Source organism: Rhinolophus hipposideros (assembly GCF_964194185.1).
Source record: "Rhinolophus hipposideros genome assembly, chromosome: 2".
Lineage (NCBI taxonomy): Eukaryota > Metazoa > Chordata > Mammalia > Chiroptera > Rhinolophidae > Rhinolophus > Rhinolophus hipposideros.
In genome coordinates this window covers 65,005,958-65,031,365 of record NC_138048.1, presented here as the reverse complement: position 1 = coordinate 65,031,365, position 25,408 = coordinate 65,005,958, and positions in this window count along the sequence as shown.

Here is a 25,408-nt window from a genome sequence, read left to right as displayed (position 1 = left end):
ACCTTCTGCTCAAATTGCTATTTGACAGAGCTTAGACAACTGACTTACATTTCCATGCCTCAGGTGCCCTCCTATCAAATTCCCGAAACAGTGTGTGACATATATATGCTTATTTTTCTCTAACAGAGCTAGCTTTATCATGAGGCAACTAAATTAAATATCAGTGATATTATAGGTTATGTAATTTGGTAACTTTCTGCTCCTTAAAGAATTTCTAGCCAATTGTCAGAAAATCGAATTTCCCATTATTGGGGAGGTAAAGAGGACTTATGTCTTTGAAAATGTCAGCCATGCCTATGTAGCCCAGGTATCATCTGAATTCACACTGCCTTTGAGGTATAAATAAAATTAGAAAGACTCCTTCACCCCAACTTCTATGTGAAGTCCAATGATTTCTGCTAATTCTCACTGAAAGCTCCAAATCTCTGATTTTTACAAGTATGTCTCAGTTCCTGTAGCTATTCTCTTCTTTCTCCTCTATACAAACCCAAATTTGGGACTCAGCCCAATTTCCTTGGTTACTCCTTCTCCAAACTACTCACTCAAGGTCTGTTTCTGTGGCAGTCCTAAATGAGGGTTTGGGTTTATAGTGGTGGGTTCAATATGTTACTGTGTTCTGTGCACCCAGTCCCCTAGAGGTGTGTACTAAGGGGATTTACATAGAGCAATACAAGCAATTTCAACTGGATTATGAGTCATGTATTCTTGGACATTCTTAACCACTCCAAAGCTGGGATTTCCCACTTCCTTCAGAGCCTGTGGCCTCCTGCCATGTGATTCTGCAGCCTTCTCCCCTAAAACAGACACCATTACCTGCCTCCTCCCCTTCCTCTTTTTTTTTTCTCACCTACACCCAGCAATCCAAATCCACATCTTACTCAGGTTTTTCCTGGGCTCATCACATTCCACCTAAAAAGATGTTTATGAAGGTATTTTTCTAAATAAAGCAGTTCTGTTCACAACAAGAATTCTGATATCAGTTAATAAAACATTTTCTCTCTGTTACATTTATATGTTTTTATCACCACAAAAATGTAGATTCAAGTATATACTTAATTTAATCTGTTTCACAAATATTTATTGAGCTTGGGGAAGGGAATTTCTGAAAATTCAGAGGATTCAACTATGAATCCTGCCCTGAAGAGATTTAGCTCTTTTTAGCTATTACAAATAGAAGGTCAAAGGGATAAATGATGTAAGAAAACTCAAGATGAGGTGCTATGAGCATTTAGATTTAGATGAACCTTATTTGAAAAGGACCAAGGAAATGTTTTCAAGAGTTGCTAATTCCATGTTCAATTTTGAAATGGCCAGTTAACCAGACAGACTATCTAGGAATACAATGGAGAGTACTAAAGGTCTTTTTGAGAAATTTTACAAGTTGTTATAACTTTGAACTTTACATTCAGAGTAATGTCAGATGGTTTGTAAAGAATTGAAGTTTTGGGGAGAGATCCAAGATGGCGGAGTAAATAAACACTGTGCCAGCTTCCTTCCATGAACACATTGAAACAAAACCCTTACATATGCTGCCTACAAAAAACTCACTTCAGATTGAAAGACTCATACAGACACAAATAAAGGGATGGAAAAAGATATTTCATGAAAATGGAAATGAAACAAATAAAAAGCTGGGATTGCAATACTTATAGCAGACAAAATAGACTCTAAACCAAAGAAGACAAACAAGAGAAAAAGAAGGACACAGTAATCCCACTTCTGGGTATTTATCCAAAGAAACCCAAATGCTACTTTGAAGGGATGTGTGCATCCACATGTTCACTACAGTATTATTTGCAATGGCCAAATGTGGAGGCAGCCTTCATGTCTGTCAGTGGAAAAATGGATAAAGAGGAGGTGGTACATACTTGTATATATACAATAGAATATTGCTTGGCCATGGAAGGGAATGGGCTCTTGTCATCTGTGGCAGCATGAATGGACCTGGAGGGTATTGTGCCGAGTGGAGTATGTCAAACAGAGAAAGACAGGTGCAATGCGATTTCGCTTATATGTGGAATCTAACAAACAAAATAAACAAACAAACAGAGACAAACTCATAGATACAGAAAATATTTTGATGGTTGCCAAATGGAAGGGGATTGGAGGTGTGGGTGAAAAAAGGGGAAGCGATTAAGAGGTACAAATTTGTTATTACAAAGTAGTCATGGGGATGTAGGGTATAGCATAAGGAATTATAGTCAATAATATTGTAATAACTATGATGTCAGATGGGTACTAGATTTGTTTCATGATAGATGGGAGACAGGATTGAGGGCAGGGTGAAAAAGGTGAAGGGATTAAGAAGTGCAAAGTGGTAGTTACAAAATAGTCAAGGGGATGTAAAATAAAGCATAGGGAATATAGTCAGTAATATGGTAATAACTATGCATAGTACTAGGTGGGTACTAAACTAGTCAGGAGGATCATTTCTTAAATTATATAAATGTCTAACCACTGTGCTGTACACCTGAAATTAATATAAAATAATATTGATTGCCAACTGTAATTGAAAATTTTAAAAAGGGGGGAAGGTGAAGGGAAATAAGAGGTCCAAAGTTCCAGATATAAAACAAATAAGTCATGGAGATGTAATATACAGCCTGGGTAATATAGTCAATAATATTGTGATAGTTGATAGTTTTATAGTATCAGATGGTTGCTGTACTTACCATGGTGATCACTTCTTTAGGCATATAAATTTTGAATAACTATGGTGTAACCCTGAAAGTAATATAACATTGTATGTTAGCTATATTGTTAATTGAAAAAATCTTTAAAAAGAACTGTTTTGCCCTCTACAAATTCCGTGTAATTCCTGGTTCACTCTAACCATATAACTAAGGCAAAATAATGATGCCTATTTAGGCAAAATATGTATATTATCTAGAAAGACAAATATACATGCTAGAAAGTTGTTAACATAAAAGTTATTAAATACAAAAATATATGATTAGGTTTTATATTTAATTAGATCATTTTAATTTTTTCATCATTTTGGTAGAAGGATGATCTAAATGAAATGAATGATTCTGCTAAATTTAGAGGATACCAGCAGGAGAAAACTAACTCTCTCCATAATCAACTTATAGTAGAGAACAATGGCCTTGGATTATAGGGCAGAAAAGATGAAGCCATGTGAAGCACTAGTAAAGCAAATTAGGTATTTATAATCTTCTGACTATTGAAATAATAACGTATCTAAATGGGTTACCTACCTAACTTGGTATCACTAATGGTAACAGTTCTATACAGATGTCAAAATGAAGATAATGGATTTATTTAGATATTGGATTCATTTTTTCCCATTTTATTGGCTATTGGATTTTATATTCCTTTATATGTAGAAGATATCAAAAATAAAGATATTTTCAAGGTAAACTTTTCACTAATAAGAAGAGGCATCTCTGCTACTATTACAACTCTATCTGGTGGTAAACTAGCATAAAAGCTTTCAACAGTAGATAAATGTTTATTAAGTGCCCACTCTGTGGCAGCACTGTGCTAGGTGTTAGATGGACTTCTAAGAACCAGGTGATCCCCACCCTCTTCGAGCTCATTTTCCAGTAAACGAGAGACCTACTTTTATACTAAGCAATCCCATTTCTTTTCTTTTTTTTTAATGGCTATGAATATTAGGAATTTTTTTCTTTTATTGAACTAAAATCTGTCTCCTTAAAATTTTTATCCAAGTTCTGCCTTCTGGAATCATGAAAAATAAATTGAATCTGTCATAAACCTTATCTTACAGGCAGAAGAGGCCTTTGAAAGATTACTTCATCAAAGTCACAAAAAAGAAATGTTAATAGGACAGGACCAAATATAGGGGCCTGCAGTCTACCATTAGTAAAACCTTCTTAGTTAACATCATTTTCCACAGACTGAAAACATTTTTTACATAAACATGTTCAGTCGTAATTTAAAAATATATCCTAAAAAATGTAACCGTAAAAAACAGGTTAAGAAAGATGGCATATTCATTTCACACAATATTATGAAAACATTGTATTTGTATTTAACTAATGTTTACACAAGAGTGTGTAAAAATACAGGGGCCTTCGAAGAGTAGAATATTAAGTGGGAGAAGAATTCTAGAGCAACCAAATAGCTGCATATTTAACACGTTTATCTCCATTCCCTCACAAAATCCCACATCAATGCCAGTAATTTTTAGAGTCCTAAAACCCAAAGGACAAAGAATATGAAAAATAAGAAGACAGCAGACAAGAGAATCAAAAATAAAATTTTGACTTTGAAAAGTAACAAATTTCTCGGTGACGTCATAGGAATGGCGGCAGCGGGGCACATTTTCTGAGTTCTCCTCCGGATTTTATTACAAACGGGACATATAACCCATCAAACAACTCTTCGCTCATCAAGCAGAACAGCTAAGAGACTCCTAAGAGACTCGTGTAAGGATTACTTGAAGGTGCGCAAATTGGGCGAGCAGGGGAAGAAAGAAGGGAGCGGAGAGGAAACGCGCGGTCTCGCGGTGGAATCAAGCCGGCGGCGGCGGCTGCGGCGGTAAACCGCAGCTCTAAAGACACAGGGAGATATAGAACACGCAGAACAGGGGGAGACTCGTGGAGGAACTTACTTGAAGGTGTGCGCGGATTACAAGCAGGGGAGGAGGCAGGACAGCGAAGTGGAAGCGCGCCTCCCCACCCCCACCCCCGCGGAGCCGAGGCCAGCGGCAACCGCCGCCGCGGCGCCAGGACGACGGAGCGCAGACTCGTGGAAGGTTTGCTTTGGAGTGCGCTAGTTAGTCAAGCGGGGGAGGAGAGAGGGGCGCAAAGTGAAAATACTACCCCCCCCCAGCGGAGCACAGGCCGTACAGCAACAGCTGCGCTGCGTGGCTCCCAGGTCGGAACAGAGGCTCGTGGAAGGTTTGCTTTGAGGTGCACTAGTGGAGCGAGCGGGGGAGGAGCGTGCCCACAGGAGCAGCGGAAGGCAGCACCCGGGGCTCTAGAGTCCCACGGGAGCCCAGGGTGCAGCGGGGAGCATAGGGTCCAGGAGGTGGGCTGCGTCCCACAGCTGATCGCTCCCGCCGGGGCGGGCAGCTCGTGGGCCCTAGGGCAAAGAACTCAGACGCCACACCTGGGCCCCTCACCGCGCTTTTCGAATCCTCCCCCCGCCCTTCCAGAGACGTAAACTACCCCTAAACTGAGGAGTAGTGTCAGATTACAGAGGGGCGTCTGCGCTCAGGCGCTGGGAAGATTGGCAGCCGGCTCTGACCTTCGGAAGAGGCTGAAAGGAGGGGATTTTCGCTGGACGAGGAGAGAGGAGACTCCCACACCCCCAGCCACCACCTTTTCAGGCCTGCGGGAGGAGTGTTAGTGGCTGGCCTGGGAGGGAGGAGACCCCTCCATCCCCAGGCCCCACCCTTTCTAGCTGGCCTGGGGCGGGGCAAGGGCAACCGCGGAAGCAATCCCTGAGTTCAGCAGTAAGCGGCAGACGCAGCTCCCGGCTTTCAACAGCTTAGAGATCTCCCGCCCGCCCCCTCCCACTCACCCATGGAAGGAGGGCCCTAAGACTCAGGAGTACTGGGCACAGGGCTGGTGGAGCTACTCTCAGCGTGCATTTGTGCAGGAAAGGACAGAAACTGCATGGTCTCTGTGAAAACTGTCATCCAGACCCCTCAGCCCCTCGCATTTAAATCTACACTCCCAAATTCACTCTGGGCACCAGGTGACTAGCGATGCCTGCGCACTAGGCAGGGAACTCTTTGGCACAGCGGAGGACAACCTGGAGATCACCTGGTGGGCTTAAGCCAAGACTGGTGCTGCTTTCTGTTTTGCTTTGCTTGGTGGTTTTTATTTTTTTTATTTTTTATGTTTTATTATTATTATTTTTTTTAATTTTAATTTTATTTTTTTTATTTTATTTTATTTTATTTTATTTTGCTTTTGTTTTTGTTTTGTTTTGTGTTGTTTTGCTTTGTTTTTCTCTTTTTTCCTTTCTCTTCTTTTTCTTTTTTTTCTTTCTTTCTCTTCTTCTTTTTTTTCTTTTTTCTGCTCGTTGTGATTTGCTTTGTTCTGTCTTTATTTCTTTGATATCTTTGCCTATGTTGAGTGGGGATTGTCGGTTGTATTTTACATGTGAATGTACTTGATTTGTTTTCCTTGTTGTTGTTGTTGTTGTACTTGGTAACTTTATTTGTGCTGAAACTGCCCTACCAGGGCCCAGCTTAAGAGGCACAAGATTCAACATATCCAGAAGCCAACTCTGGACCAAACCAGAGTACTACCGGGTTTGACCTACAAGTCACCCATGGAAGGAGGGCCCTAAGACTCAGGAGTACTGAGCACAGGGCTGGTGGAGCTACTCTCAGCGTGCATTTGTGCAGGAAAGGACAGAAACTGCATGGTCTCTCTGAAAACTGTCATCCAGACCCCTCAGCCCCTCGCATTTAAATCTACACTCCCAAATTCACTCTGGGCACCAGGTGACCAGCGCTGCCTGCGCAATAGGCAGGGAACTCTTTGGCACAGCGGAGGACAACCTGGAGATTACTTGGTGGGCTTAAGCCAAGACTGGTTCTGCTTTCTGTTTTGCTTTACTTGGTGCTTTTTTGTTTTCTTTTTGTTGTTTTTTTGTTTTTTTTTTTCTGCTTGATGTGATTTGCTTTGTTCTGTCATTATTTCTTTGATATCTTTGCCTATGTTGAGGGGGGATTGTTGGTTGTATTTTACATGTGAATGTACTTGATTTGTTTTCTTTGTTGTTGTGGTTGTTGTTGTTGTACTTGGTAACTTGATTTGTGCTGAAACTGCCCTACCAGGGCCCAGCTTAAGAGGCACAAGATTCAACATATCCAGAAGCCAACTCTGGACCAAACCAGAGTACTACCGAGTTTGACCTACAAGTCACACACCCAGAGGGAATTCTCTAAAGGCACAAGAGCCCATAGAGGCCAAACCTCATTTAAGTGGCCAACCCTCACCCAGCAGAACACCCTGTGGTGAGCAGAGCCAAGTTTCACAACTAGACGGCCTAGGAGTTAAACCCACCTACTCACAAGCAAAAAGCAATTAAAGTTCTTCTTGAACAGGACGATATACTAAACACACGAGCCACCTGTGGAGCACATGCAGAGAAGAACGAAGTAGTCCAAGTCAAATATAAAGGACACATACTACATAAGATAACCCAGCAAGAACTAAGAGCTCTAGGGGATCTTCCTAATACATCAAAGCAAACACAGAGAGTCAGTCAGAATGGGGAGACAAAGAAACATGTCCCAAATAAAAGAACAGAAGAAACCTCCACAACTGGAACCAAATGAAGCAGAGGTAACCAACATGTCAGAGACAGAGTTCAGAACACTGGTGATAAGAATGTTTAAGGAGCTTAGAGAAGACATAAAGAAGGATATAGAAATCATAAAGAACAACCAGTTAGAGCTAAAAAAGGATGTAGAAATCTTAACGAACAACCCGCTAGAACTAAAAAACACAATTACCGAAATTAAGAACTCACTTGAAGGAATGACCAGCAGGTTAGATGAAGCAGAGGATCAAATCAGCGACTTAGAAGACAAGTTAGCAGAGATCACTCAAACTGAACAACAGAAAGAAAAAAGAATAAAAAACAATGAAGATGGGTTAAGAGACCTCTGGGATAACATCAAGCGCAACAACATGCGCATCATAGGAATACCAGAAGGCGAAGAGAAGAAGCAAGGGATTGAGAACATATTTGAGGTAATAATGTCCGAAAACTTCCCTAACCTGATGAAGGAAACCAACATACAAGCCCAGGAAGTGCAGAGAGTTCCAACCAGGATAAATCCAAACAGGCCCACACCAAGACACATTATAGTTAAAATGGCAAAGCTTAAAGACAAAGAGAGAATCTTGAAAGCAGCAAGAGAAAGGCAGAAGGTTACATACAAGGGAACTCCCATAAGACTATCAAATGACTTTTCTACAGAAACATTGAAGGCAAGGAGGGAGTGGCAGGAGATACTCAAAGTGATGGAACACAAAGGCCTACAACCTAGATTGCTTTATCCAGCAAGGCTATCATTTAAAGTTGATGGAGAGATAAAGAGCTTCCCAGAAAAGAACAAACTGAAAGAATTTATGACAACCAAGCCAGCATTGCAAGAAATACTAAAAGGACTTCTGTAAATAGAAGAAAGATGAAAACAATTTACTACAAATCTAAAAATGGCAATAACTATGTACCTATCAATAATCACTTTAAATGTAAATGGATTAAACGCTCCAATCAAGAGACATAGGGTGGCTGAGTGGATAAGGAAACAAGACCCTTGTATATGCTGTATACAAGAGACTCATTTCAGATCAAAAGACACACACAGGCTGAAAGTGAAGGGTTGGAGTAACATATTTCATGCAAATGGAAGCAAAAAAAAAGCTGGAGTTGCAATACTTATATCTGACAAAATAGACTTTAAAATGAAAAACATATTAAAAGACAAAGATGGGCACTATATAATAATAAAGGGATCAATCCGACAAGAGGACATAACCCTAGTAAACATCTATGCACCTAACATAGGAGCACCTAAATATATAAAACAGGTACTGATGGACATAAAGACGGAGATCAACAGCAACACTATCATAGTAGGGGACTTCAACACACCTCTGACAACAAGGGACAGGTCCTCCAGACAGAAAATCAATATGGAAACAACAGCCTTAAATGATACTTTGGAGCAGTTGGATTTAATTGATATTTTCAGAGCATTTCACCCCAATGCTGCAGAATACACGTTCTTCTCAAGTGCACATGGAACATTTTCTAAGATAGATCATATGTTAGGACACAAGACAAGCCTCGATAAATTTAAGAAAATTGAAATCATACCAATTGTCTTCTCTGACCACAGTGCTATGAAATTAGAAATGAACTACAGGGGAAAAAAAACAGGAAGATACACCAATTCATGGAGGCTGAATAACATGTTGCTAAATAATGAATGGGTCAAGCAGCAGATCAAAGAAGAAATCAAAAGATATCTTGAGACAAATGAGAATGAGAACACGACGACCCAAAATCTATGGGATGCTGCGAAAGCAGTCCTAAGAGGGAAGTTCATAGCACTGCAGGCCTACCTAAAGAAACAAGAAACATCACTAATTGACAGTTTATCTTCACACTTAAGGGATCTGGAAAAAGAACAGCAAAATAAACCCAAAGGGAGCACAAGGAAGGAGATAATAAGGATCAGAGCAGAAATAAATGAAATAGAAACCAGAAAAACAATACAAAAGATCAATGAATCCAAGAGTTGGTTCTTAGAGAAGATAAACAAAATTGACAAACCTTTAGCCAGACTCATTAAAAAAAGGAGAGAGAGGACCCAAATTAATAAAATCAGAAATGAAAGAGGAGAAGTGACAACAGACACCACAGAAATACAAAAAATTTTAAGAAATTACTATGAGCAACTATATGCCAACAAATTTGACAACCTTGAAGAAATGGACAATTTTCTAGAGGTGCACAACCTTACAAGGCTAACTCAAGAAGAAACAGAAAGCCTGAACAGTCTGATTACCACCAGGGAAATTGAATCAGTAATCAATAATCTCCCAACAAACAAAAGCCCTGGACAGATGGCTTTACAGGTGGATTTTTCAAAACGTTCAAAAAAGAATTATCACCTATTCTCCTCAAGCTCTTCCAAAAAATCCAGAAGGAAGGAAGACTCCCAAACACTTTTTACGAAGCCACTATCACCCTGATCCCAAAAGCAGACAAAGACACCACAAAGAAAGAAAACTACAGGCCGATATCTCTAATGAACATAGATGCAAAAATTCTCAACAAATTATTAGCAAACAGAATTCAGCAATACATTAAAAAGATCATACACCATGATCAAGTGGGATTCATCCCTGGTATGCAGGGGTGGTTCAACATCCGCAAATCAATTAGTGTGATACACCACATTAACAAAATGAAAAATAAAAATCACATGATCATATCAATAGATGCAGAAAAAGCATTTGATAAAATACAGCAACCTTTTATGATAAAAACCCTTAAGAAAGTGGGAATAGAGGGATCATATCTTAACATAATAAAGGCCATATATGACAAACCCACAGCTAACATCATACTCAATGGGGAAAAGCTAAAACCATTCCCCCTAAGATCAGGAACAAGACAAGGTTGCCCACTTTCTCCACTTCTATTCAACATAGTACTGGAAGTTCTAGCCACAGCAATCAGACAAGAGAAAGAAATAAAAGGCATCCAAATTGGTAAGGAGGAAGTAAAATTATCATTATATGCAGATGATATGATACTATATAGAGAGAACCCTAAAGACTCCACCAAGAAACTATTAGAACTGATAGATGAATTTAGTAAAGTAGCAGGATATAAAATTAATATTCGGAAATCAGTTGCATTTGTATATACCAATGATAAAATAGCAGAAGGAGAAATTAAAAAAAACAATTCCATTTACAATTGCTCCAAAGACTATAAAATATCTGGGAATAAATCTAACCAAAGATGTAAAGGATCTGTACTCAGAAAATTATACAACACTGAAGAAGGAAATGAAAGAAGACATAAATAGATGGAAACACATTCCATGTTCATGGATAGGAAGAATTAATATAGTTAAAATGTCCATACTGCCTAAGGCAATATACATATTCAACGCAATTCCTATCAAACTACCAACGACGTTTTTCACAGAAATAGAACATATAATCCTAAAATTTATATGGGACCATAAAAGACCCCGGATAGCCTCAGCAATCCTGAGAAATAAGAACAAAGTGGGAGGTATAACGATACCTGATTTCAAACTATACTACAAGGCTACAGTAATCAAAAGAGCATGGTACTGGCATAAAAATAGACACATAGATCAATGGAACAGAATAGAAAGTCCAGACGTAAATCCATGCCTATATGCCCATCTAATCTACGACAATGGAAGCAAGAATGTACGATGGGGTAAAGACAGTCTGTTCAATAAGTGGTGTTGGGAAACCTGGACAGACACATGCAAGAAAATGAAGCTGGACCACCTCCTTACACCATATACAAAAACAAATTCAAAATGGCTTAAAGACTTAAATGTAAGATCTGAAACCATAAAATATCTAGAAGAAAATATAGGAAGAAACTTCATGGACATTACCCGGAGTAAGATTTTCACTGACATATCCCCTCGCGCGAGGGAAGTAAGAGAAAAAATAAACATGTGGGATTACATCAAACTAAAAAGTTTTTTCACAGCAAAGGAAACCATCAATAAAACAAAAAGGGATCCTACTGTATGGGAAAAGATATTTACCAATGATATATCTGATAAGGGATTAATATCACAAATCTATAAAAAACTTACTCAACTCAACTCCAAAAAAACAAACAACCCAATTAAAAAATGGGCAGAGGACTTGGGGAGACATTTCTCTAAAAAGGACATACAGAAGGCAAGAAGACATATGAAGAAATGCTCAACCTCACTAACCATCAGAGAAATGCAAATAAAAACCACAATGAGATACCACCTCACTCCAGTCAAAATGGCTATTATCAATAAATCAACAAACAACAAATGCTGGCGCGGATGTGGAGAAAAGGGAACGCTAGTGCACTGTTGGTGGGACTGCAGATTAGTGCAGCCACTATGGAAAACAGTATGGAGGTATCTCAGGAATCTGAAAATGGAACTACCCTACGATCCAGTAATTCCACTCCTAGGCATCTACCCGGAGAAATCCAAAACTCCAATTCAAAAATCTGTATGCACTCCTATGTTTATTGCAGCACTTTACACAATAGCCAAGATATGGAAACAACCGAAATGCCCATCGGTAGATGACTGGATTAAGAAGCTGTGGTACATTTATACAATGGAGTATTACGCAGCCATAAAGAAGAAAGAAATCTTATCATTTGCAGCAACATGGATGGATCTAGAGAACATTATGTTAAGTGAAATAAGTCAGAAAGAGAAAGACAAGTACCATATGATCTCACTTATATATGGAATCTAAAGAAAAGACTATGCGAATGAACTAATCAGAGACAGTTTTGGGGACGCGGAGAAAAAACCGAGAGTGGTTAGATGGGTGTGTGGGAGGGGGTTGGGGATAAGGGGAAAGGTGAAGGGATTTAGAAGCAGCTGGTAACCACAAGATGGCCTCAGGGTTTTTTTGAAAATTAATTTGGGGAAGGTATTCTATAATGTTGTAAAGATTTTGTTGGGTATCCGATGGACATGCGTCCTATTTGGGAGACCACCTCAGGGATACTGTGGATACCTGATCATGGCATTGTACACCAGAAGCTAAACATTAATGAATGCCAACTATAATTTTATATATATAATGTGATGGTTCAGTGTGAGGTCGGAGGGATAGTGGATGGGACGTATATATATGTGTGTATATATATATATATACACATATATACACACATATATGTATATACACGTATATGTATATATACGTATATATACATATATACGTATATATACATATGTATGTGTGTATACGTATATATACATATACATATATATGGCTGAAGGAGCCAAAACATTAACTGATTTATAATATATACTTTCAGAAAGACTCAAAAACTGGAAATAAGTACTAAAGGTGGGACTAAAAACAAAAGGATTAGTTGGAATCTATACATATATGTGTACAAACAGACTTACTTTTGTTATCTTTTATTTTAAAAGAGGGAAAGATAAGCCAAAAAAGATTTAAAAACAAAAAAAAACAGAGAAATATTTGTCCCTTCAAAATTCTGAAGGAAAAGTTTTCCCTACCTACACGTCTATGCCTGGAGACTATTAATCAAGAAAGAAGGCATATAATTTTCATTATAAGCCTTGAAGAACCATTTGACCAAATCTTTTTAAAACAAATAATATTTGCATAATTTTTAGATTTAATAAAAATTAATAAATCAAAACTGACTTCTAAACATATTACATAGAAGTCTCAAAAATAAGGGCAAGAAATATACACAAATGTCAGTGAAGTTGTATTTAGATTATTTGTTTCGTTATACTTTTCTGGGTGATCCAGACTTTCTTTGATGAACATATACTACTAATATAATGAAAAAAAAAATGTAAATAAAAAGGAACCAAATTGAGCATAACTTGATCTTTGAGCCCCTGATATTTCCTAATGTTTAACACGTTATTTCTATGTACACAAAAATCTACTCTTCAATTTCTTTTCCAGTATTCTTCTAGAAATTGTTGTTAAATTCATTGTTCTATTCCTAGAAGATGCATTCGTCCACCCATATCTAACATACACACCACACACCCCTCCTCACCCCCCCAAACACACACCTTATATAATTGAAATGGATATTATCCATCTCTGCATCCTTTCTATCCTATTCTGCAGGGCCTTTCAAAATCACCAATAATTGGCCTGTGACCACAACCACAGTTCTTTCACACCCTGGGATTCAGTTTAAGACTAAACATTTGAACTTAAAACAACTCAGTGCTCTCTTATTTATCTTTTCATAGCAGCCTGGAATTTACACTATATTTTTCACTTGGAAGATTCACCTTTTTACTGGAAGAGGTAAAAAATAGATGGATACTCACGTATTTTCATCATGATTATTTAAATTTCTGAGATTTGAATTTTTTGCTTCAAATTTAGATTATTGGAAAAAGTCTGTTTATGAAGAGGAAAATTTTCATTTTAAAAATATTCATCTTACCAAAGATCTTAAAATATCAAATACATCTCTATACTCTCTTTCATATGTTCTCCATTATTTCTTTTTCTATCACTAGTGTCTGAACCCAATCTTATCAGCACTCCTCTGGATCACTGAAATGACCTTGAAATTGGTCTCCTGGGTATCAAGAGTTCCCTCTCCAAACCATTATCTGGATTTGGCACCATGCCCCAAATGGCTTTGTGCTTTCCTGCCTAATGTGTCTCCTTAATGATGCTCAAATTGTCCTGATGCTTGGAAACCTCTTCCCACTTCCATATCTGTTACTCAAAGTACTGGATCATTTCTCATGCTCCAGGTCAAATTCCAATTCCATGAACCATAACCAACTTAAACCACTTGGAATTAGTCTCACTCTTTAGCTATTTTCCCTATAAAACATCTTTGTACTCCTATTATTGCTCCTATTTCCATCTGTTTCAAGTTACAGGTCATCATTGAGTCACCCAAAACATCTAATACAGGATTTTATTCATAGTAGAGGCACAATAAATGTTGAATTAAATTTTAGCTCAAATGGCAACAAAGTTGGATCAAGTCAAAAGTATCTGATAATACCAAAAGTAAGACCTACATGAAGACTGCTTGCCTTGCAGCCATTGCAACTCCTATCTTTTCGTAATTTTTTTTAAAAAAACTTATTTATCTCACAGGCATTTGGCAATTATTTAAATTTCAAGATCTTACTTATTACTTTATTATTTAGTTTAGAGAGATGTTAGTTCACATGGACAATTTATCTTATTTTCTTTGGCTCATTTTAGCTTCTTCATATGGCAAATCTATTTTTCTGATATCTAGATGAAAGAAAATTAGTCTGTCAACTGAGGTGAATAATGCCTTACATAAAGGACAAGTCAACGCCTGGATAGCTGTAAAATTCCATTGTTGCCCTCCATTTCCTCATAGAACATTTCAGGGAAATGAATGGAAATTAGCTCAAAGGGCTCCAACACTTTAATCACATTTTTGACATTTAATAAAAACATGTAAATAGGGGAACAAGCCATACTTTGAATTTCAGGATATTTCTGTAAAACTGACCAGGACTCTATACCAAAAATAGTGAACAAAAAACAAGTTTAGAACCAAGAATGCCAATATAAATTCCATAATCCAACTTTTTAAAGTTGACCTTCCTAAACCTCCAGTGGAATGGCCCTGTTTTCACTTTATGAATTGTTATAAAGATGCAATATTTAAATGTCACAGAATTAGTCTACTGAAAATTTTGCACATAAGCATGTAGTTTTACATAAAATTTTAATAAGAAGTTTTCTGTAAGTGTTTAATTCAACTTTGATGTAGCTGAACTGCATTCTTTCACTTCATTAAATAAGAAACTATAATATTTATAGTATTCTCCAAATAATTGGGATAAAATATGTTCAGACTGTCCTCAATTCATTAATTAATATATTATGTATCAGTCAGTGTTCCCTAGAGAAACAGAATCAAGATGATACACACACACACATACACACACAGTGGGATTTCTTTTAAGGAATTGACACAGGATTGCAGGGAATGGCAAGTCTGAAATCTATAGGGCAAGCTGGCCAGCTGGAGACTCAGAAAAAATTTCAAGTTACAGGATTGAGTCTGAAATTTGCAGGGCAGGCCAGCAGGCTAGAAACTCAAGCAGGATTTCTGTCTCAAGTAGAATTCTTTCTTCTCCAGAAAGCCTCTGATTTTGCTCTTAAGACCTTCAGCTGATTGAATGAACACCGCCATGTTATGGAGCTAACCTGTTTTACAGAGTCAACTGATTATAAATGTTAATCATATTACTAAATACCTTCCCAGCATCATCTAAACTACTATTTGACCAACCCCTGGGGACCACTGCCTAGCCAAGGTTGACACGTAAAGTTCACCATCACACATTCAGTCAGTAAATATTTACTGAACACTTCCTAGGGGCCCAGTACTACTCCAAACATAGACTTTCCCCTCAAAGCCATCACATTATCAGTGGAAGGCAAACAAGTAAATCAGCAATTACATAACTATGGGAAGTGTTGTGCTAAAGGAGCTAAGGAGGCTAGATTAAGGGCATCAAATTCAGCCAGTGATTTTGACAACCATTAGAAGAAAGGTAATGATTGGACCAAAATTTTGAAAGATGAGGAAGAGTTACTGAACTAGGCAGGAGAAAGAGGGGGGACAAAAATCATATGCAAAAGTAATCAGCATGACAAAAGGATGCTTGTGCATTTGTCTAGAGCAAAGGATGCGTGTGCCACCAAGGCAAAGAACTGAGCTGAATAAGTAGTCAGATGCCAGAACATAAGCCATGTTGCCTGAACCGTATCCTGAAGGCTATGAGAAGTCAACGAAAAGGGGTTCTACAATCAAATCAGCTTGTCAGAAAGATAACCTTGACTGCAGGGCTAAGATGGGCCAATGTTGGGAGAGTAGGGGTAAAGAGGGACTTAAAGCACAAAGACTAGTTTGGAAAGTAGAGACAGATAGCTAAGAAATTGTGAAGATCTGTGGCAGTGGAAGGAAAAGGAGCAGAGAGATTAAAAGATTTTAGGAAGTAGAATAAAAACGGTTTAGTAACTAACTGATATGGGCTGAGAGAGATGGAGTCACATGTGATGACTTCAGGTTTGGGATTTGGGTAAAAGCGAGCATGATGGTGCCATTATCAAAAATCTTGGTTAAAGATGTAAACTATGATAAGAAAGATAGAATAAGGTAAAAGGAGAAAATAAAGTAAAGAATACGCCAACAGCTACTATCACATCTTTCTACCTCAAGAGAAGACGGTGAAAATAATTTCATAGATTTCTCCCTAATCCTCTAAATTTCCTTCTACATGGCTAAACCATGCTTCGTGCAGAACAAAATTGGTTGCTTAATAACTGAAGTAAAACTTTTGGGTGTGTTTAATACTTAAGAATTTACTTGCAAACGAAATTACTTTGCTAAAATTATTTTTGCCTCCTCAGAAAAATGTACAAAACACTCCAAAATTCTGAATGAATTAGGTGATAAATAGGGCAACAGTTAGTTTCCTGTCCAAAACGTGGAAACAAAATTTCCTTCTGATAATTAAATAATGAAAATAACACATACTGAAATACATCAGAAATATGTAGAATCTCTAAGAAACAGATTGCTAACTGTAATAGCAAATCTAAACAATGCATTCATTTAAAATTAGAGCAGAAATAAGTTAACATAGGGGCCACCTAAGCAGCTCTCAAGAAGGACACCCAGTGAGTACTAACACCTGGTCTTCCTGGCATGTATGTTCCTGCTACTGAGATGCATGAATAAAGCTATTACAATTTGATGCGATTAAAATTTCAAACTGAAACTCCTTGTCCTTTGATTACACACACTTATGCTAGGTCACATGCTTAAAATTTGGCTTCTGAAGTAGATATTTATTTTCAGTTTGTCCCATACCAATTTCTTCTGAACAGAACTCCACATTCCCTAAACTCTTCTTCTTCTTCAGGGAACTTCTCCTTCTCTTATATCAAAGTAACAAAGTACCTGCCATGTTCTCAAAAACTCAGCCCCCAGTTACAGTAGAAAACAATGAAAGACAGAGCCAAGGAATGGACAGAAACATAGTCCTGATGACATCATTGAGCCCTTGGGCCAAACCATACCTGAAAGCCAGCCATACTTTTCAGTTACATGAAGCATTAAATTCCATATTTTGCTTATGCCAGTCTGAGTTTCATTTCCTGGAACATGCAAGCTAAAGTCCTGATACTACGCATTATTACACAATGTATAGAGGCTACATCCCATCTCTATGTTACCCATGAACTTGAAGCTCTATATACAGTGAGTTGGCTCTTGTCTTATAAAAAATTAACTGAAATACCAAAACCACAATACCTACATAGGACTCCAGTTATTGCTATAAAGTCTGACCTTCAAGTCCATTAAAGTCTATAAACAGCCAACTAAAAAGAACACATTCTTCTCAAATTACAGTCTTTGTTTTTAAATTGCAAAGCAGAAATAGAGGAAGTTTTTATCTTTTTCATTTGCCAAGTTAGAGAAAATGAGAGTGACTTATTTTTTTTATCTTAATTCATATAGGACTACTGAAGTTTAGTTCACATAAAATATTGCTATTACAAATTCTTGAAGTTGACTATCAGCTTATCAAACTGAAATCAAGATGGCTGAAAAATCTCATTGTGCAATTATGCAGAGTGGCGAGGAGATCATAAATGTGGCCCTCAAAATACTTTTCAGGCAATTAGAAATGCAAACACTTCTGAAAGTCAAGAACACTGCAGCTCCCTCCCCCATAGAAGATTCCATTTTTTTTTTTTTTAATTTAAGAAAATACTCCAATGTCTCATTACTGAGTTACTAAAGTACTCATAAATGCAAGTCAGAGACAAGGTAGATTATCTCCAAAAGTGGAATAAAATAAACTGAATGAAATTTAGCACAATTCTGCATTAAAATGTGCTTATGAAGGCATAACTCAAAAATAAATTATGTATAAAATTGAGTCATGTTACTGCTTTGATGTCAAAACCAAAATGTCTCACAGAGTTCACATGTAGAGAATTGTTAGTAAATACAGTAAAAGAATATAAGCTTCATTATTTTTGATAATGATTAAATTTTAAAATGTATCATAATTTTTATGAAAAGTTTTGTCCAATGGCAAAGACTTGCTTTCCGTTTTCCTACTTTAGTTTGACAACTTAGATCAATGACTACATAAATTTGATTATTTGAGGTCACATATCATGATTTCAAATCAATATTCTATAAACCTTGAGAAAAAGAAAGCATCTACTTATATCTCTACACAATCGTGCACGTAAAAAAAAAATTGTAATAAATAATGAGGTCATCCTCAAATTTTACACTATATCCTATCCAACCTCATTAAAGAATGGGTAGAAGGAATTTGGAGAAGAGTCTCTAATAGAAATAATGTGCCTATATAACTTTTCTTAGGCAAGGTATCAGGGGACATAGCATTTTAAGAGTATCATAAAAGATCATCAAGCAAAGATGATGAAAAAGTGTATTCTAAACAGCAAAGTCACAGAAAGAAATAGTTAATAATAACCAGTTACCATTGATTAAAGATTTTCTCTACACTAAATACACTTTATCTGTATTAGGTTATTTATTCCTTGAAAATGCTGAATGGTCGTCTAAGCTTGCACACCAAGTGTCCCTCTTCTCCATAGAAATCATTGACTGTGCAATTAAAACATCTGCCTTGGAAAAATGACTATATATTACATGGCATAAACTTTTCAGGAGGCTCACAAGTAGTTAGACCATAAATGAATGCCAATGTTGATAATACTGATAACATCTCTCATCTCACAAACCACTTCCATCGGAAATGACACTAGTATTCCAATAGCTCATCATTTCTACAGGACTACCTTAGTTCTCTTTCAATACGATGAGGAAGAGAAAGAAAAAAGTGATAATTCTAGCTGTAAGTAGTGTCCTCTCTCCCTTACATAGGTGTACATATATGTATATAAATGTGTGTATAGCTACATATCACAGATAATATTCCATAATAACCAGTGCCAAAATTAGCTAATTTGCTATGTTATTGGGGAAACATGACCAATGCCAATCAGGATAGCTCCCTCTTGAAGCAAGAATCCTTTTATTTTATGGTATCATTTTTCTTCATTGGCCTTGTAAATTAAAATGGTTTTGCCTCAAGAACAATGGGAGGGATCTTAAGTTTTTAGTCATCATTTAAGGAGGTAAACAATGAAATAGTAAAATAAATATTATCAGTTGAACCCTTCTTTCCAAATAATCCTTATGTAGAGACCTTGTTGATACGGAATTGGACTAGAATCCCATCCACCTGGCCTCCCCTCAATTCCTAGAGCATCTACTAGGGCAACTTCAGAGAGCTGCTAGAAATGAGTGATGAAGCCACACCAAACTGGGAGAGCAAAGCTCCGAGTCAGAGACCGTACAAGTGCAGCCCTGTGGGCCATATCTGCCCTGCAAGTGTTTTATTTGACTCACACTGGGTTTTGTTTTGTTTTGTTTTGTTTTCCGTTTTGTTTTTGTTGCTATTGTCAGCATTTTAAAATTGAAATTTTTTACATAAAATTTCTGGATTCTCAACTTTTATTTAAAAATCAGATGATCTGGCTATACTGAGGCTGCATTTCCACATGTGGGTAACCAGCTAGATCTGTGTGGCAGTGACTCTTTCACCTATGTCGTTTGCCACATTTCCTATCACCCCCTTTCATGTTATAATTTATAACCCTAAATTATGATTCCTATCTGGCCCTTGTAAAAGTTGACTTTGTGACCACTGACCAACCAACTAATAAAAGTTAGGCTACCAACAAGCTGACTAATCTTAAACAAGTTGTTAAATTTCTTAGGGACTCATTGTCTTCACTTGACATTGAAAAGGGAGTATAAGGCACACGGTATCTTTCTCTCTGAGTCCTCTAATAATCTAAAATTTAGAATAATCTCTTGTTAGAAAGGGACTGCCTACTATAACTTCTATTATTAGTGTAATCTTGTCTCGTTTGTCATTAAACTAAATTAAAAATAGTTTTCTTAGGGCATTTACTCACAAAAAGAATCCACTAATTTAGGAAAAAAGAAATAGACTTCAATCTTAAAGCCCTTGGAAGGGCTTATCCATGTCAGGCTTGATCTGGAAAATTCTGACTGGATGAGCAGTCTCTCTGAACACCTGGAGACTGCTGACTTCAATTAGATCACAGCCAGTATTGTCCATTGTCTGTTTTAAGCCTAATAAAGAAAAGGGAAAAGTAGGAGTTTATTCCTTCTTCAATTAAATCTTCCACACATCTTCAATTAATCTTCCTGATTTAGGAAGTGATTTTATCCAGGATTTACCCAAACATTCTTTACTATAATTACTCTACATTATCTAATGTGGATTTGTTTCCAATCTACTATTTCAAAAAAGTAAGTCACTTAAAAAGTACTTAGTAATTTTCTTGCTAGTATCGGACACTTTAGATCACATTCTCAAAAGTATATTGTGTATTTGCTGGATTAGACTAGAACAAGTGCATACATAACCAATATCTTCTGGGATCATCAAACAATCAATGTAAGGTTTTCCAGGAAACCAAATACTGAATAAGCAAACTGATAAGAGTATTAATTGTTCGATGTTCACTTGTAATTATAGAAGGTTCTTTTTATTTCTACAAGTGAGAAGGGTTTAAGGCATTGCTACTCATAAAGTGCAGTTTGTGAACCAGCAGCATCAGCATTCCCTGGAAACTTTTTAGAAAAACAGAATCTCAGGCAGGTGCCGCCACAGACCTGCTGCTTAGGACCCACATTTTAGCAAGACCCTCAGGTAATTTACACATAGGTTACAGTTTGGAAAGTACTTGTCGGGGCACAATGGAAGAGTAATGGGTAGGCCTGAGTTCTAACACTGATTCTGCCACTTATTGGTCATACTTAACTTCACCTCCTTCCTTCATCTGTAAGGAGAGACTAAATATTAATTACCTCAAGGAATTTTCCTTTATTTTATTTACTTATTTCACCTGAAAATCCTGGCACAGAGTAAGTCCTCAATAAACATTTGCAAAATCTAGCTACTTGAAAAACAGGTAGAATTATTTTGTAACCCCCTATAAAAATTCTCACACCACTTTGAAGTTAAAACTCAAATGTATTTTTACAATTTTTTTTTTTACCATGAGCTGAATCTGTTCATTTTGATTAGATGTGGAATTACTTTCTTTGTTATGTCTTCTCAGAACCTCAAATGGAGATTAAAAGAGAACTGGTTTCCTTCCTCTTGCCTCTGTCTTCTCCCAACTCATCTTTAAACACAGATGAAGAAAAGAGTCCTAAAGAGAAAAAAACTGAATGAACACTTTTTCAGGACCTCCAAATGAATGTAATGAAATTAAACCCCTTTAAAGCCCACATTCAACCCCAGAGGGTCCATGTCATTAAATGGTTACATGACAAGATGGCAGCAAGAAGCAAACTTAGCCACAGCACAGATGAAGTATTGGGGTAAAAGCCTTGATCTGTTCAGAGAGAAATAACCAGGGAGCAGGAGTTTGCTAAACTAAATAAGGAAAATCAAAACAGACAACAGGAATAAATGTAACAATGATACCATAAAGGACACCTTTGAGCTAAAATATGAGATATGCGCGATCAACAGCCCCAGGCAGCACCTGACATGAGACCCACCCTTTGACTACCCTGGGACTTCAGCTTTTGAACTATGGACCAAACCTACCAACTGTAAAATAGCCTATCATATTCGTACTATGAATGAACTTGCTCTTCTAATTTGGGGAAAAATAGGTTTTCTACAAACTGTGAGCTTAACCTAATTGGTAAGATTTAACATCTTATGGTATAAAATAGTTAAACTTAAATGACTCCCTAGTTACCATGTGCTTGTGGATCTTACATATGGCCACTTTAATGCTTTCACCCAATGTCATTAGACTCATAGTCCCGACTTGCCAAATCACAGACCTTGTATCCTTTCTGGTATCTTTTGGATATTTTAAAGCAGATGGGGAATTCCTCACGTCGAATTTGTACAGCTTCCTATCTCTGCTGCCCTTGTGCTCTCGTTCTTAACATTCCTCTTAGCTAATTCTGCTTGGCAAGGAATCCACATGGTGTAGTAACTTGACATCCTTTGAGGTGTCCCTTTCTCTACTCCTGGTGCCAGGCACACCGTCCTACCTGCCTCCATATTCCTGTCATAAACACCACCTGAAACTCTATTCTAGTCACCAATACATTATATTAAACCAATCTTGACCTCCAGTCCTCACCTAGATTGAAACGATTTCCACTTTTTCATCTCTTCACACATAAAGACAGAGGGAATACCACAGCAGAAATGCATGGGCACATAGTGATAAAGTGCTTTCAACTTGACTATAGAGCCATCTCTTTTCCAAGGTCATAAGCACCCACAACAGTCTGGGCAGGAATAAATTTTAGTCTCACATCTGTATCCTACACTTAATTCTCCCTTCCCATTGTAGCAGATACCTTCACTTGTTGCGATGATTTTTTTTCTCTCAGGAGCCCTCTTATCTCTTCTCTCTCTGGTTTTTTTCAATAACTCCTTATAGCCACTTTCTAGTCTTCACACATGTCACAAATGTCAGTAAGAGTCTGACCCTGGGTCTCAGTCAAATTGGGTAAAGAGTTGGAAATACAGGGAAGACCGAGAGGAAAAGGTTTCATATATCCATGTACTCAGTCCTGATTTTACTAGCCCACATTTTAAAACTAATTAGTAGCACATTTTGAAATATTAGAGATATAACTTTATATTAAAATCGTCCTGATCAGCATTTTATATGCAAATATTTCCTCAGCTATTGAGAGCACTTTTCTCAAAGTCTGAGATAAATCTCAATGTTATTTGGGAAAAAAAGTGAAGGTAGAATATGAGCCCAATAAACACAGTGTCAGGGCCCAGAGCAGGCTACCCCCAAATATCTCATAATGGCATATTGATGATTTCAAATTAAAATTACTTAAGAAAGTGCCAAAGCTACAACACACTGACCTCTCTTTCTTTCTCTTTCTTTCTTCCTTCCTTTCTTCCTTCCTTCCTTCCTCCCTCCCTCCCTCCCTCCCTCCCTCCCTCCCTCCCTCTCTCTCTCTCTCTCTCTCTCTCTCTCTCTCTCTAGCGCTATCTCTATATCACTGTGCCTGTGTGTCCCCCTGAAAGCAGGGGATAAATCTCCCCTGTGAAAAGCACCCTCCCTGTATCTGTAGACACCATTATCACTAGAGTTAAGAAATCCAGAGCCTAAGAGCCTGTATAAACAAATCTTGTTGCCTCTTTATTAATTTACTACCCAAGCCCAAACTTTATTTAGATTCCTCACTAATGAATATCCAAACCTTGCTTGGATTCCTTGCTAAAGAGCACTAACTTCTTTTTTGTCCTGTCAATTCTTCACAAATTTATTCTTTGTGTAAAAAGTATAAAACACTGGCTGGTTCATTTCTCTGAGCATCATTTATGATTCTCTTGTGAACACATATTAAATTTTCTTTTCTCCTGTTAATCTGGTCTTAGGTTAATTTTATTACTAGTCCAGCCATAAGAATTTTAAAAGGGTGGAGGGGATTCTACCCCTTCCCAACGATAGACTTCAAAGTTCACACAGACCATTAAATATGCTTGCAAATTAACATGCTAAATTAAAAATGCAATCATTAGTCTTTAATTTTCAATAGTATACACTTAAAAACTGAAAGAATCTTGGAATATACAAGACCAACTACTTCATTTTTGAAACAGGAACTCAGAGAGGTAAAATGAATTCAAAAGTCACCAGGCTTGCAGCCACTATGGAAGGCAGTGTGGAGATTCCTCAAAAAATTACAAATAGAATTACCATATGACCCAGCAATCTGTCTCCTGAGTATCTACCAAAAAAATCTGAAAACATTTATCCATAAAGACAAGTGTGCTCCAATGTTCATTGCAGCTTTATTTATGGTGGCCAAGACATGGAAACAACCAAAATGTCCTTCGATAGATGAATGGGTAAAGAAGTTATGGTATATATACACAATGGAATACTATTCGGCAGTAAGAAAAGATTAAATAGGACCATTTGTGACAATATGGATGGATCTTGAGATTATAATGCTAAACAAAATAAGTCAGACAGAAAAAGTAGAGAAGCACGTGATTTCACTGATATGTGGTATATAAACCAAAAACAACAAAAGTACAAGACAAGAAAATGAGAAACAAAAACTCATAGACACAGACAATAGTTTAGTGGTTACCAGAGAGTAAGGGGGATGGGGGGAAGGAGATGAGGGTAAGGGGGATCAAATATACGGTGATGGAAGGAGAACTGACTCAGCATGGTGAACACACAATGTGATTTACAGAGGATGTAATACAGAACTGTATACCTGAAATTTATGTCACTTTACTAACAATTGTCACCCCAATAAACTTTAACTAAAAAAAAAGTCACCAGGCTTGACTCAAACTGAAACCTCCTGATTCTTAGTTTGGGTCTCTTTCCTTTACATCCATTACCTTGTAAGTCTAGCCTGTGGGGTTAAAGTATTTTGCCACAATAACCTATTCATTCAGTCAGCAGGTATTTATTGAGCTTCTACTATGTTCTGGGTGATGTACAAAAAAGGATGAGTGGAAATCTAAGTTCAAACCTCAGGTCTTCCAAAACCTGAGGTGTGTTCTTATGCAAGTGGTGCGTATATATACCTACACCACAGTATCCTCATCCTAAAATGAGTGCAATAGTTAAATCATCTATAAGGTCTCTTTCAGTTCTCAGCTTCCGTAATTCAATTTTGCAGCTATACAAATGGTAAACAAAAACCCTCAGGAATGAAGATTTAAAGTTTCATAGATACTTAATCTGAAACCAAATATAAGATATTCACTTGGCAGATTTAGGTCATTTGGTAATATCTGATGAGTATTTTTTTAAATAAAAGAAAAGACTATGACAAATTATCACCTGTCACTATGTCCAAACAAATCAAACTACTAATAACTTTAAAAAAATAGATTTAATGTATATCTTACATTTTCAATAGAATATATTTTAGAATCTGTCAAGATAAAATGATTTCAGTCATGCCTCTCTTTAAAAAAAGCTGTTTGATAGCTCTAAACATTTAGAATTAAGACCCTAAA